The sequence below is a fragment of the Macaca nemestrina genome, chromosome 20 (genome assembly GCF_043159975.1).
Source record: "Macaca nemestrina isolate mMacNem1 chromosome 20, mMacNem.hap1, whole genome shotgun sequence".
In the NCBI taxonomy this organism is placed as follows: Eukaryota; Metazoa; Chordata; class Mammalia; order Primates; family Cercopithecidae; genus Macaca; species Macaca nemestrina.
The window spans coordinates 49,234,028-49,246,735 of NC_092144.1; the positions used below are offsets into that span (position 1 = coordinate 49,234,028).

Here is a 12,708-nt window from a genome sequence, read left to right on the forward strand (position 1 = left end):
AAAATTGTTTGTTTGTTTGTTTGTTTTTGAAACAGAGTCTTACTCTGTCGCCCAGGTTGGAGTGCAGTGGCACAGCCTCGGCTCACTGCAACCTCCACCTCCCGGGCTCAAGCAGTTCTCCTGTCTCAGCCTCCTAAGTAGCTAGGATTACAGGCACGTGCCACCACACTCAGCTAATTTTTGTATTTTTAGTAGAGAGGGGGTTTCACCATGTTGGCCAGGCTGGTCTTGAACTCCTGACCTCATGATCCAACTGCCTTGGCCTCCCAAAGTGCTGGGATTACAGGTGTGAGCCACTGCACCCGGCCGGTGGCACACTTTTTTTTTTTTTTAAGATAGACTTTCGCTCTTGTTGCCCAGGTTGGAGTGCAATGGCACAATCTCAGCTCACCACAACCTCCGTCTCCCAGGTTCAAGTGATTCTCCTGCTGCAACCTCCTGAGTAGCTGGGATTACAGGCAGGAGCCACCATGCCCAACTAATTTTATATTTTTAGTAGAGGGTTTCTCCATGTTGGTCAGTCCTGTCTCCAACTCCCGACCTCAGGTGATCCACCCGCCTCAGCCTCCCAAAGTGCTGGGATTACAGGCATAAGCTGCCGTGCCCGGCCACACATTCTTATACAAACAATTTTAACTTGGTTGTAAATAGCTCCACTCAAAGGACCTGGCCCATGCAGAAACACAAGACTTGTCTCAATACAAATCGTAAGATAGGTGGTATTTTGTACAGTCTAGAAAAACAGGCCAAGTTGCAGCAAACTCTTAGGTTTTAATGTTAATAAAGTCCTCTTGGACTTCATGGGCCCAAAAGTTCCAGTATTGTATTGCTTTTGTAAGAAAATTTCAAAATCGTAAAAAAGGCATCTGGGTAGTTCTTGGAATACCAAATAAGTAGTGGTTAAACTGGAGGTATTGGTGCATAGCTAAGGCACTAAATTTGTTACAGGTCAGAATCAACTCCCTAAAGTTTGATGCTCATAGCCATGAAATAAGGTGGTAGAGCAATGCAGGTTCCCTGATCAACCAGCCTTTCAAAAGGAGTCTTGATCTTATTCAAAGATCATGTCATTTAATTTGCCCTATGACCTTTGCCACACACAAATTATGCAGTAATTCCAGTATTCCACTAAAAATCCATGACCTGAATCTCATCATGGGAATACATGAAACTACAAAATTGAGAGATATTATATAAAGTAACAACTTTTTTTCTTCAAAAATGTCCTAAGAAACAAAGAAAGGGTAGTGATGTCACAAGATATCAGAGTAGGGGATTCTTGCTCCCTTCCTCCCACAAAAGTGGACAATTAGCTATCCATGAATAAAAATAGCTCTAGGAGAGCTCTGGAATCCAGTTAAGAAGCTGCAGCAACACAGTGGAGCAAAACACCTAGAATAACCAACACAAAGGGTAGGAAGAACAGTTTCATTTTTAAAAACAAATCATATCAAGTATCTTATGAGATCACAATGGAAAAAAAAACCCTAAAAATCAGTAAGAAGCAGAACTTTGGAAACTGTATAAATACATGGAAATTAAGCCCCTCAATGACCACTGGGTCAAGGAAGAAATAAAAGAGGAAATAAAAAATTTCTTGAAACAAATGAAAATAGAAACACAACATACCAAAATGTGTGGGATACCAGAAAAGCAGTGCTAAGAAGAAAGTTTATAGCAATAAATGTCTACATCAAAAAAGTAGAAAATTTTAAACTATCGAATCATGCACCTCAAGGAACTACAAAGCAAGAACAAACCACACCCAAATTAGTACAAAGAAAGACATAATAAAGATCAGAGAATTACTGAACAAAATACAAACTCAAAAAAACCCCAAAGGATTAACAAAATGAAAAGCTGGTTCTTGGAAAAGATAAACAGAATTGATAAACCACTAGCCAGATTAACCAAGAAAAAAGAAAAGAACCAAAAAAAAAAAAAAACAAAACCAGAAGTGTATTACAACTGATACCACAGAAATACCAAAGATCATCAGAGACTAACTAACAAACTGGAAAACCTAGAGGAAATGGATAAATTCCTGGATACATATAATTTACCCAGATTAAATCAGGGAGAAATACAAAACCTGAACAGACCAATAATGAGTAAGACAAATAATGATTCAAAAGTACTGAATCAGTAATTAAAAGTCTCCCAACAAAGAAAAGTCCAGGACTTGGTGCTTCACTGCAAATTCTACCAAACTTTTGAAGAACTAACACCAATTCTCAAACTATTCCAAAAAAACAAAGAGAAGGGATTCTCCCTAGCTCATTCTAAGAGGCCAGCATTACCTTGAGACCAAAACCAGACAAGGATGCAACAACAACAAAAAACTAGAAGCCAATATCCCTGATGAATGGATGCAAAAATTCTCAACAAAATACAAGCCAAATCCAACAGCACATCAGAAAAATAATACACCATGACCGAATGGGATTTATCCCAGGAATGCAAGGATAGTTCAACATATTCAAATCAATAAACGTGATACATCACATAACAGAATGAAGGAAAAAAAGCCATATGATCAATAGATGCATTAAAGCACTTGATGAAAATAAACATCCTTTCAAGATAAAAAAATTATCATCAAACTAGGCATAGAAAGAACAAACCTCAACAAAGTAAGGGCCATATATGACAAACCCACAGCTAATATAGTGAATGAGGAAAAGCTAAAAGGCTTTCCTCTAAGAATGGGAACAAGACAAGGAGGCCCACTTTCACCACTCCTATTCAGCACAGTACTGGAAGTCCTAGCCAGATTAATCAGGCAAGAGACATAAATAAAAGACATCCAAATTGGAAAAGAGGAAGTCAAACTGTACCTCTTTACCAATGATATGCTCTTATTTCTAGGAAAAACTAAAGACTCCACAAAAAACTCTTAGATCTGATACAGCCAAAAACCAATAGGAAAGCAATCCTGAACAAAAACAACAAAGCTGAAGGCATCACACTACCTGACTTCAAAGTATATTACAAGGCTATGATAACCAGAACAGTATGGTGTTGGTATAAAACCAGACACACGGACCAGTGGAACAGAATAGAGAACCCAGAAATAAATCTGTGCATTTATAGCCAACTGATTTTCAACAAAGGCACCAAGAACATGTACAGGGGAAAGGATACCCTCCTCAATAAATGGTGCTGGGAATATTGGATATACATATGCAGAAGAATGAAATTGGACCCCTATCTCCTACCGTATACAAAAATCAACTGAAAACTAATTAAATGGATTAAAAACTTAAATGGCAGACCCAAACTATAAAACTATGAAGAGAAAACAGGGGAAATACTTCAGGACATTGGTCTAGGCAAAGATTTTATGGCTTAGACTTCAAAAGCATAGGCAACAAAAACAAAAATAGACAAATGGGACTATATTATGGTAAAAAGCTTGTGCATCAAAAAGGAAACAACAGAGTAAAGGGATAACCTGTTGAATGGGAGAAAATATTTGCAAACTATTAATCTGACAAGGGATTGATATCCAGATATACAAGGAACTCACACAACAGTAAAACAAAACAAAACAACCCAACCAAAAAAAAATTCTATTAAAAAGCAGGCAAAGTACATGAATAGACATTTCTCAAAAGAAGACATAAAAATGGCCAACAGGAATAGAAAAAAAAATGCTCAACATTACCAATCATCAGGAAAATGCAAATCAAAACCAGAATGAGATATCATCTTAGCCCAGTTAGAATGACCATTACTAAAAAGATAAATAACAATGCATGCTGGTGAGGAAGCAGAGAAGAGGGAATTCTTTTTTTTTTTTTTTTTTTTTTTTTTTTGAGATGGAGTCTCGCTGTGTGGCCCAGGCTGGAGTTCAGTGGCATGATCTCAGCTCACTGCAATGTCTGTCTCCTAGTTCAAGCAATTCTCCTGTATCAGCCTCTCCAGTAGCTGGGACTACAGGCACATACCACCATGCCTGGCTAATTTTTGTATTTTTAGTAGAGACAGGGTTTCACCACTCTTACACACTCTTGGTAGAGATTTAAATTAGTACATCTACTGTGGAAAAGAATGTGGAAATTTTTCAAAAAACTAAAAACTACCATATGATCCAGCAATACCACTACTGGGTATCTACTCAAAGGAAAACAAATCAGTATATTAAAGGGATACCTTAAATCCCATGTTTATTGCAGCCCTATTCACAATAGCAAAATATAGAATCACCCTGTGTCCATCAATAGATGAACGGACAAATATAATGTGACAGCCAGGCGTGGTGGCTCATGCTTGTAATCCCAGCACTTTGGGAGGCCAAGGCGGGTGGATCACGAGGTTGGGAGTTCAAGACCAGTTTGACCAATATGGTGAAACCCTGTCTCTACTAAAAATACAAAAATTAGCCAGGCACAGTGGCAGATGCCTGTAATCCCAGCTACTCAGGAGGCTGAGGCAGGAGAATCACTTGAACCTGGGCAGCAGAGGTTGCAGTGAGCTGTCACTGTACTCCAGCCTGGGTGACAGAGTCAGACTCTGTCTCATAAATAAATAAATAAATAAATATGATATATATATGCAATGGAATACTATTTGACCATAAAAAAAATGAAATAATGTTATTTGCAGCAACATGGAAGGAACTGGAGGTCATTAAGTGAAATAAGACAGGCACAGAAAGACAAATATCACATATTCTCACATTTGGGAGATATAAAAAAAAAAAGTCACTCTTGGAGGTGTACAGTAGAACAATAATACTAGATGCTAGGAAGGGTGTTTGTGAGGGGATGAAGAAAGACTGGGTACACAACACATAGTTAGAAGGAATAAGCTCTAATGTTCAATAGCAGAGTAGAGAGATCACAGTTAACAATGTATATTTCAAAATAGCTAGAAGAGAGGACTTGAAATGTTCCCAACACATAGAAATGATAAATACTCGATGTGATGGATACCCCAAATACCCTGACTTGATCATCCCACACTCTATGAATGTGAGAAAATATCACATCTGGCTGGATGCAGTGGCTCATGCCTGTAATCCAAACACTTTGGGAGGCTAAGCGGGGAGGATCACTTGAGCCCAGGAGTTTGAGACCAGCCTGGGCAACAAAATGAGACCCCCATCTCTATTTAAATTTTTTAAAAAAGAAAATATCACATGTTCCCCATGAATATGTATAAACATTATGTATCCATATAAAAATATTTAAAAATTTTTTAAAGACACATAGGCTAAAAGTGAAGGGATGGAAGAAATTTTTCCATGCAATTGGTAACCAAAGAGAGCAGGGTGGCTATAATTATATCAGACAAAATAGACTTTATATTGAAATTGTTATTAGAGACAGAAAAGGTCATTATATAATAATAAAAGGGTCTATTCAACAGGAAGATATAAAGATTGTAAATATATATGCACCAACATCAGAGCACTGAAATATATAAAACAAATATTGACCGAGCTAAAGGGAGAAATTGACAGCAATGCTATCATAGGAGGAAACTTTAATGCCCCAATTTCAATAATGAATACAGCACTCAAGCAGAAAATCAATTTTTAAAAAGTCCAACTTGTGCATTCTAGCCTAATGGACCCCACAAACATATCTATAACTTTCCACCCAGCAGAATTAGCCCATGCAACAAATTCTTTTCAAACACACTTGGAATATCCTCCAGGACAGATCATATGTTGGGTCACAAAACAAGTCTTAAGAATTTAAGAAGATTGAAATCATAACAATTATCTCCTCAGACCATGTGGAATCAAACTAGAAATAATAACAGCAATAAATAAGGAAAATCCACACATAGTAACTAAACAACACACTCTTGAACACCAGTTGGGTGAAAGAGGAAATCAAAAAGGAATTTTAAAAATACCTTGAGACAAATGAAAACAAAAATACAACATACCAAAATTTATGGGATGCAGCAAAAGCAGTCCTAAGAGAAAAGTTTATAAAGATAAATGTCTACATTTAAAACGAAGAAATATCTCAAACAAACTAAGTTTACAACTCAAGGAAGTAGGAAAAAAAAGAACTAAAAGCAAAGCTAGCAGAATGAAAAAAAATAATAAAGATTAGAATGGAAATAAATGGAATAGGCTGGGCACAGTGGCTCACTCCTGTAATACCGGCACTTTGGGAGGCCGAGGTGGGCAGATCACTTGAGGTCAGGAGTTCAAGACCAGCCTGGCCAACATGGTGAAACCCTGTCTTTACTAAAAATACAAAAATTAGCTGGGTGTGGTGGTGGGCGCCTGTAATCCTAGCTACTTAGGAGGCTGAGGCAGAATTGCTTGAACCCAGGAGGCGGAGGTTGCAGTGAGCCAGTCTCGCCACTGCACTCTCCAGCCTGAGCGACAGAGCAAGACCCCGTCTCCAAAAAAGAAAAAGAAATCGAATAGAGAACAGAAAAACAATAGATAAAAATCAACAAAACTAACAGTTGTGTTTTTGTTAAAGATAAGCAAAATCAACAATCCCTTATGTAAGAAAAAAATAGAGAAGACTCAAAGAAAATCGGATTTTTTTTTTTTTTTTTTTTTTTTTTGAGACGGAGTCTCCCTCTGTCGCCCAGGCTGGAGTGCAGTGGCCGGATCTCAGCTCACTGCAAGCTCCACCTCCCGGGTTTACCCCATTCTCCTGCCTCAGCCTCCCGAGTAGCTGGGACTACAGGCGTCCGCCACCTCGCCCGGCTAGTTTTTTTTTTTTATTTTTTAGTAGAGATGGGGTTTCACCGTGTTAGCCAGGATGGTCTCAATCTCCTGACCTCGTGATCTGCCCATCTCAGCCTCCCAAAGTGCTGGGACTACAGGCTTGAGCCACCGCACCTGGCCAGAAAATCGGATATTAAATAGAATACATTACCTTGAATGACAAAGAAACAGAAACAATCATAAGTGACTATTGCAAACAAGTATACATCAACAAATTAGATAATATAGTACAGTGGTCCCCTACCTTTTTTGGCACCAGGGACTGGTTTCATGGAAGACAATTTTTCCACAGACCAGGGTGATGAGGGGACAGGGGAGGATGGTTTCAGGATGAAACTGTTCCACCTCAGATCATGAGACTCTCATAAGGAGCGGGCAACCTAGATCCCTTGCATGCAGAGTTCACAATAGGGTTCAAGCTCCTGAGAATCTAATGCTGCCACTGATCTGACAGGAAGTGGCGCTCAGGCAGTAATGTTTGCTCTCCTCCTGCTGTGCAGCCCAGTTCCTAACAGGCCACGGACTGGTACTGGTCCATGGCCTGGGGGTTGTGGACCCAGATATAGAAATAGGTAAATTCCTAGAAACATACAACTTACCAAGATGGAATCAGGAAGAAATAAAAAGTCTTACTCCTCCTGGGACCCCTGGAATCATGGCATATTCTGAACAAGGGAAGAAACATATTGAGCAGAGGCTCTTAGAGGAGAAACCACCTGGAATGACTCATGAGAAGATGGCATCTGGATTAGAGACTATTACTGGCCCAATGCAGAACACTGTTCGCTGGGACTTCCCTTACACCAGCATCCAGTATGCTCCCACCCCCATGCACTCTTTAGAGGTGCATGCTCAGCAAGGGGTATAAGAGTACCACTGGCAATACAATGCTTAATCCATCTGGTAGTCATCCTGGCCCTGTGTTTTCCTACATCAGGGCTAAAGGAGACCAAGGGGTGGCAGAGTGTCAGAACTGACTGATTATTCCAGAGTGCACTTTTGCCTCATCTTCGAGGCATTGAGACTTTGCTGTGTACAGTCTTATACTGTCTCCTCGCAGGGCATGGCCTTCTCTGTGCCTTGTCCTTTTATGCATCCTCCTGTATCACTCACAAAGGATGAGGAGATGGAGCTCTTTGCTAATCCACTTTCTTGTTGAGCAGTTCATGTTGTCTGAATAATAGCAAAACCTCTAGGTCACATGTGACTTGTTTAAATACTGTACATACATACCTTGGTGTGTGTACACACACACACACGTGTATATATAAAATACACACTTGTACATGAAACTCGCAGAACTCTAACCACATCCCATATGGGCTCTGAATATCCTAGGTAGTGCTTGGTACAAGAGAGAAGTTTGTTGGCATATAATTCACCTTATCACCCCTGTCTCTTTGTCATAATTCTGCTAAATTATTGAGCCTCCGTCACATCCAGTTTCTTCTGGACATTCTAGTCTCAGAACTGACTCAAATTTCATCACACACTTTTTTTTAAATTCCTCCTAATTGAAACTGTATATCCTTTGACCAACATCTCTCCAACCACCACCACCCCTGCCAGGCCCTGGTAACCACAATTCTATGCTCTCCTTCTATGAGTTCAACTTTTTTAGATTCCACATATAAGTGAGATTACACAGTATTTGTCTTTCTATGCCTGGCTTACTTCACTTAACATAATGTCCTCCAGGTTCATCCTTGTTGCAAACAACATGATTTCCTCCTTTTTAAAGTCTGAATACTATTCCATTATATATATCCCATTTCCTTTATCCATTCATCCTTTGATGAACACTTAGGTTGCTTCCACATCTTGGCTATTGTGAATAGCGCTGCATTAAACATGGGAGCATAGATATCTCTTAAACATATTGATTTTATTTCCTTTGGATATTGATATAGTTTAAATGTGTGTCCCTGCCCAAATTTCATATTGAAATGTAATCCCCAATGTTGGAGGTGGGGCCTGGTAGGAAGTGATTGGATCATGAGGGTGGAGTTCTCATGAATGATTTAGCACCATCCCTCTTAGTACCATCCTCACAATAGTGAGTTCTTATGAGATCTGGTTGTTTAAAAGTGTATAGCACCTCCCCCTCACTCTCTTGCTCCTTCTTTTGACATATGACATGCCTACTCCCCCTCGGCCTTCCACTATGACTGGAAACTTCCTGAGGCCTCCCCAGAAGCAGGTGCCATTATACTTCCTGTACAGCCTGCAGAACTGTGAGCCAGTTAAACCTCTTTACTTAGAAATTGCCTAGTCTCAGGTATTTCTTTACAGCAATTCAAGAATGGACTAACAGAAAATTGGTACTGAGAAGTTGGGCATTGCTATAAAGATGCCTGAAAATGTGGAAGCAGCTTTAGAATTGGGTAATAGGCAGAGGTTGGAAGAGAGTTGAGTGCTCAGAAGACAGGAAGATGAAGGAAAGTTTGGAGCTTCTTAGAGACTGGTTAAATGGTTGTGACTAAAATGCTGATAGTGATACAGACAATGAAGTCCAGGCTGCCAAGGTCTCAGATGGAAATTAGGAACTTATTTGGAACTGGAGCAAAGGTCCCTTTTTTTATGCCTTAGCGAAGAGCTTTGTGTCTATGCCCTAGAGATCTATGGAATTTTGAACTTGAGAGTGATGACCTAGGGTGTCTGGCAGAAGAAATGCCTAATTAGCAAAGCATTCAAGATATGGCCTGGCTGCTTGTAACCGCCTATGCTAAGACGTGGGAGTAAAGAAATGACTTAAAGCTGGAACTTATATATAAAAGGTAAGCAAAGTATTTAAAAGTTTGGAAACTTTGCACTGGCCATGTGGTAGAAAAGAAAAGCTCATTTTCAGAAGAATTCAAGGTTTCTGAGCAACCATTTGCTAAAGAAATTTGCCTAACTAAAAACGAGGCAAGTGCAGATAGCCAAGAAATGGGAAACAGGCCTCTAAGGCATTTCAGAGATCTAAGAGGCAGCCCCTCCCATCACAAGCCCCGAGGCCTAGGAGGACAGAATGGTTACATAGGCCAGGAGTGACCTATGCAGCCTCAGGACATGTGTCCCTGCATCCTGGCTTCTCCAACTCCAGCTGTGACTTAAAAGGGCCCAGGTACAGCTCAGACTGCAGCTCCAAAGGTTGCAAGCCATAAGTCTTTGTGGCTTCCACATGGTCTTAAGCCTGCAGGTGCACAGAGTGTGAATAAGGCCTGGGAGCCTCCATCTAGGATTTCAGAGGATATATGGAAAAGCCAAGGTGTCCAGGCAGAAGCCTGATGCAGGGGCTAAGCCTTGACAGAGAACCTCTACTAGAGCAGTGCAAAAAGGAAATGTGGGGTTGGAACCTTCACACAGAGTACATATTGGGGCACTGACTAGTGGAGCTATGAGAAGAGGGCCACCATCTTCCAGATCCCAGAATGGCAGATCCACTGGCAGTTTACACTATCAGTGTGGAAAAGCCACAGGCACTCAACAGCCTATGAGAGCAACCTCTGAGCCTGAACCCTGCAAAGCCACAGGAGAAGAACTACCCAAGGCCTTGGGAGCCCATCCCTTAAACTGGTGTACCTTGGACATGGGACATGGAGTCAAAGATTATTCCAGAGCTTTAAGATGTAATGACTGCCCTACTGGGTTTTGATCTTGCATAGGTCCTGTAGCCTCTTTCTTTTAGCCAATTTCTCCCTTTTGGAACATGAATGTCTATCTAATGCTTGTACCCCCATGGTATCTTGGAAGTAACTAACTTGTTTTTGATTTTACAGGCTCATAGGTGGGAAGAACTTGCCTTGTCTCAGATGAGACTTCAGACTGCAGACTTTTGAGTTAACATTGGAATTTGTTAAGAGTCTGGGGGACTGTTGGGAAGGCAAGATTGTATTTTGAAATGTGAGAAGTCCATGAGATTTGAGAGGGGCCAGGCACAGAATGATATTGTTTAGATGTGTGTCCCAACCCAAATCTCATACTGAAATGTAATCCACATATTGGAAGTAGGGACTGGTGGGAGGTGATTGGATCATGGGAGCAGATTTCTCATAAATGGCTTAGCACCCCTTTGTTTCCATCCTCATGATAGTGAGTTCTCATGAGATCTGGACATTTAAACGTGTGTAGCATCTCCCTCCTCACTCTCTTGCTCCTGCTTTCACCATGTGATGTGTCTGCTCCCATTTTGCCTTCCACCATGATTGGAAACTTCCTGAGGCCTGCTCAAAAGCAGATGCCACTGTTTCCTGTGCAGCCTGCAGAACTATGAGCCAGTTCAACATCTTTTTTTATAAGTTACTCAGTCTCGGGTTTTCTTTATAGCAATGCAAGAATAGACTAATACAGATATATACCCAGTAGTGGGATGGCTGGGTCATATAGTGGTTATATTTTTAATTTGAGAAACCTCCGGATATTTTCTATAATGTCTGTACTAATTTACATTCCTACAAACAGAGTACAAGGGTTCCCTTATATCCATATCCTCACCGACCCTTGTTGTCTTTTGTCTCTTTGATTATAGCTATTCTAACACTGTGAGGTGGTATCTCAGTGTGGTTTTAATGTGCATTCCTCTGATGATTAGTAATGTTGAGCATTTTTTTCATATGGACACTTTTTTTTTGTTGTTGTTAAGATGGAGTCTCACTCTGTTGCCCAGGCTGGAGTGCAGTGGCATGATCTAGGCTCACTGCAACCTTCGCCTCCTGGGTTCAAGCAATTCTCCTGCCTCAGCCTCCTGAGTAGATGGGATTACAGGCACACACCACCACGCCTGGCGAATTTTTGTATTTTTTTAGTAGAGACAGGGTTTCGCCATATTGGTCAGGCTAGTCTCAAACTCCTGACCTCATGATCCGCCGGCCTTGGCCTCCCAAAGTGCGGGGATTGTAGGCATGAGCCACCGCCCCCAGCCTTATAAGGACACATTTTTAAGGGATTTGGCGGGGTGGGGGTTCTTTGCAACAATGTAAACATCCAGTCCCTCATCAAACTTTCTATTTTCTTCACTTACTAATTTATATCAGTTTGGAATTATGATTCCCTTTGTTATTTAATGGGTTTTAATCTATAACTAGCATTATTTATTTTGATGCTCAAACCATGTCAAGTTTGGTCAGTGGAAGTCCCTTCAATCTGGTTTCCATGTCCTTTGAACTCGTCCCCACCATTCTTTGAGCACTTCCTTACTTTCTAGCACGAGATGTTCCAAGTTCATTCTGAACTTTCCCTTTCCCAGCTCTGGAATCCGCCATTTCTCCATGGAGCCTTGCTCCTTTCAGTGGAGCATGGTGTATTTAGGAACCAAGGGCTGACTGCCTAATGTGCTTTCCAAGTATAATTTCCTCAGTCCAAGCTTTTCAAATCGATCTGCCAAAGACCCATTGCCAGAATAGAAAAGTGGAAGGAAATTCTTAATATCTTTTAAAAGGTACTATTATTTTCATTTTTCTCTTTGTAAAAAATTCATTTGATTCAATATAAAAAGACAAATTTCTTTGGCATATAAATTGCAACTTTCTGATCCAAATCTTTAAATAAAGCTGATACTCCAAGAAGATGCAACATATTATCTTTATTCCACAGACATATAGGCCTATGGTTGCAAACTTTTATACACACACAGAGTCACAATTCCACTGGCACCCGTGACGTTCCACACCCAGATTTTCCAAATCACACATTCTCACCTTCACGTAGCCTTGCCGGCAACCCAGTCACACGGCATAGTACCACATTGTTACGTCAAGCACAGCCACCATCTACCACAGAGCCTGTCGTCCCATTGGCCAAAGTCACAAAAATCACAGCCCCGGGTACTTTCTGTGGTTTTCTCCAGTCAGATCCCTTCACTCACTACACACCGACTCACACTCAAATTACACACATGCGGAAACACAACCCGCCACAGCCAGAGAGGCTCCGTCGGTCCCGCCACAGCCAGAGAGGCTCCGTCGGTCCCGCCACAGCCAGAGAGGCTCCGTCGGTCCCGCCACAGCCAGAGAGGCTCC

At 40.9% G+C, this 12,708-nt stretch overlaps 1 protein-coding gene across 1 annotated transcript in view; it reads left to right on the top strand.

The window, feature by feature from the left end:
* The window catches only part of LOC105495348 (zinc finger protein 546), a 41,216-nt gene that overhangs the window by 3,048 nt on the left and 25,460 nt on the right, over window positions 1-12,708 (top strand). The window lies entirely within an intron of this gene.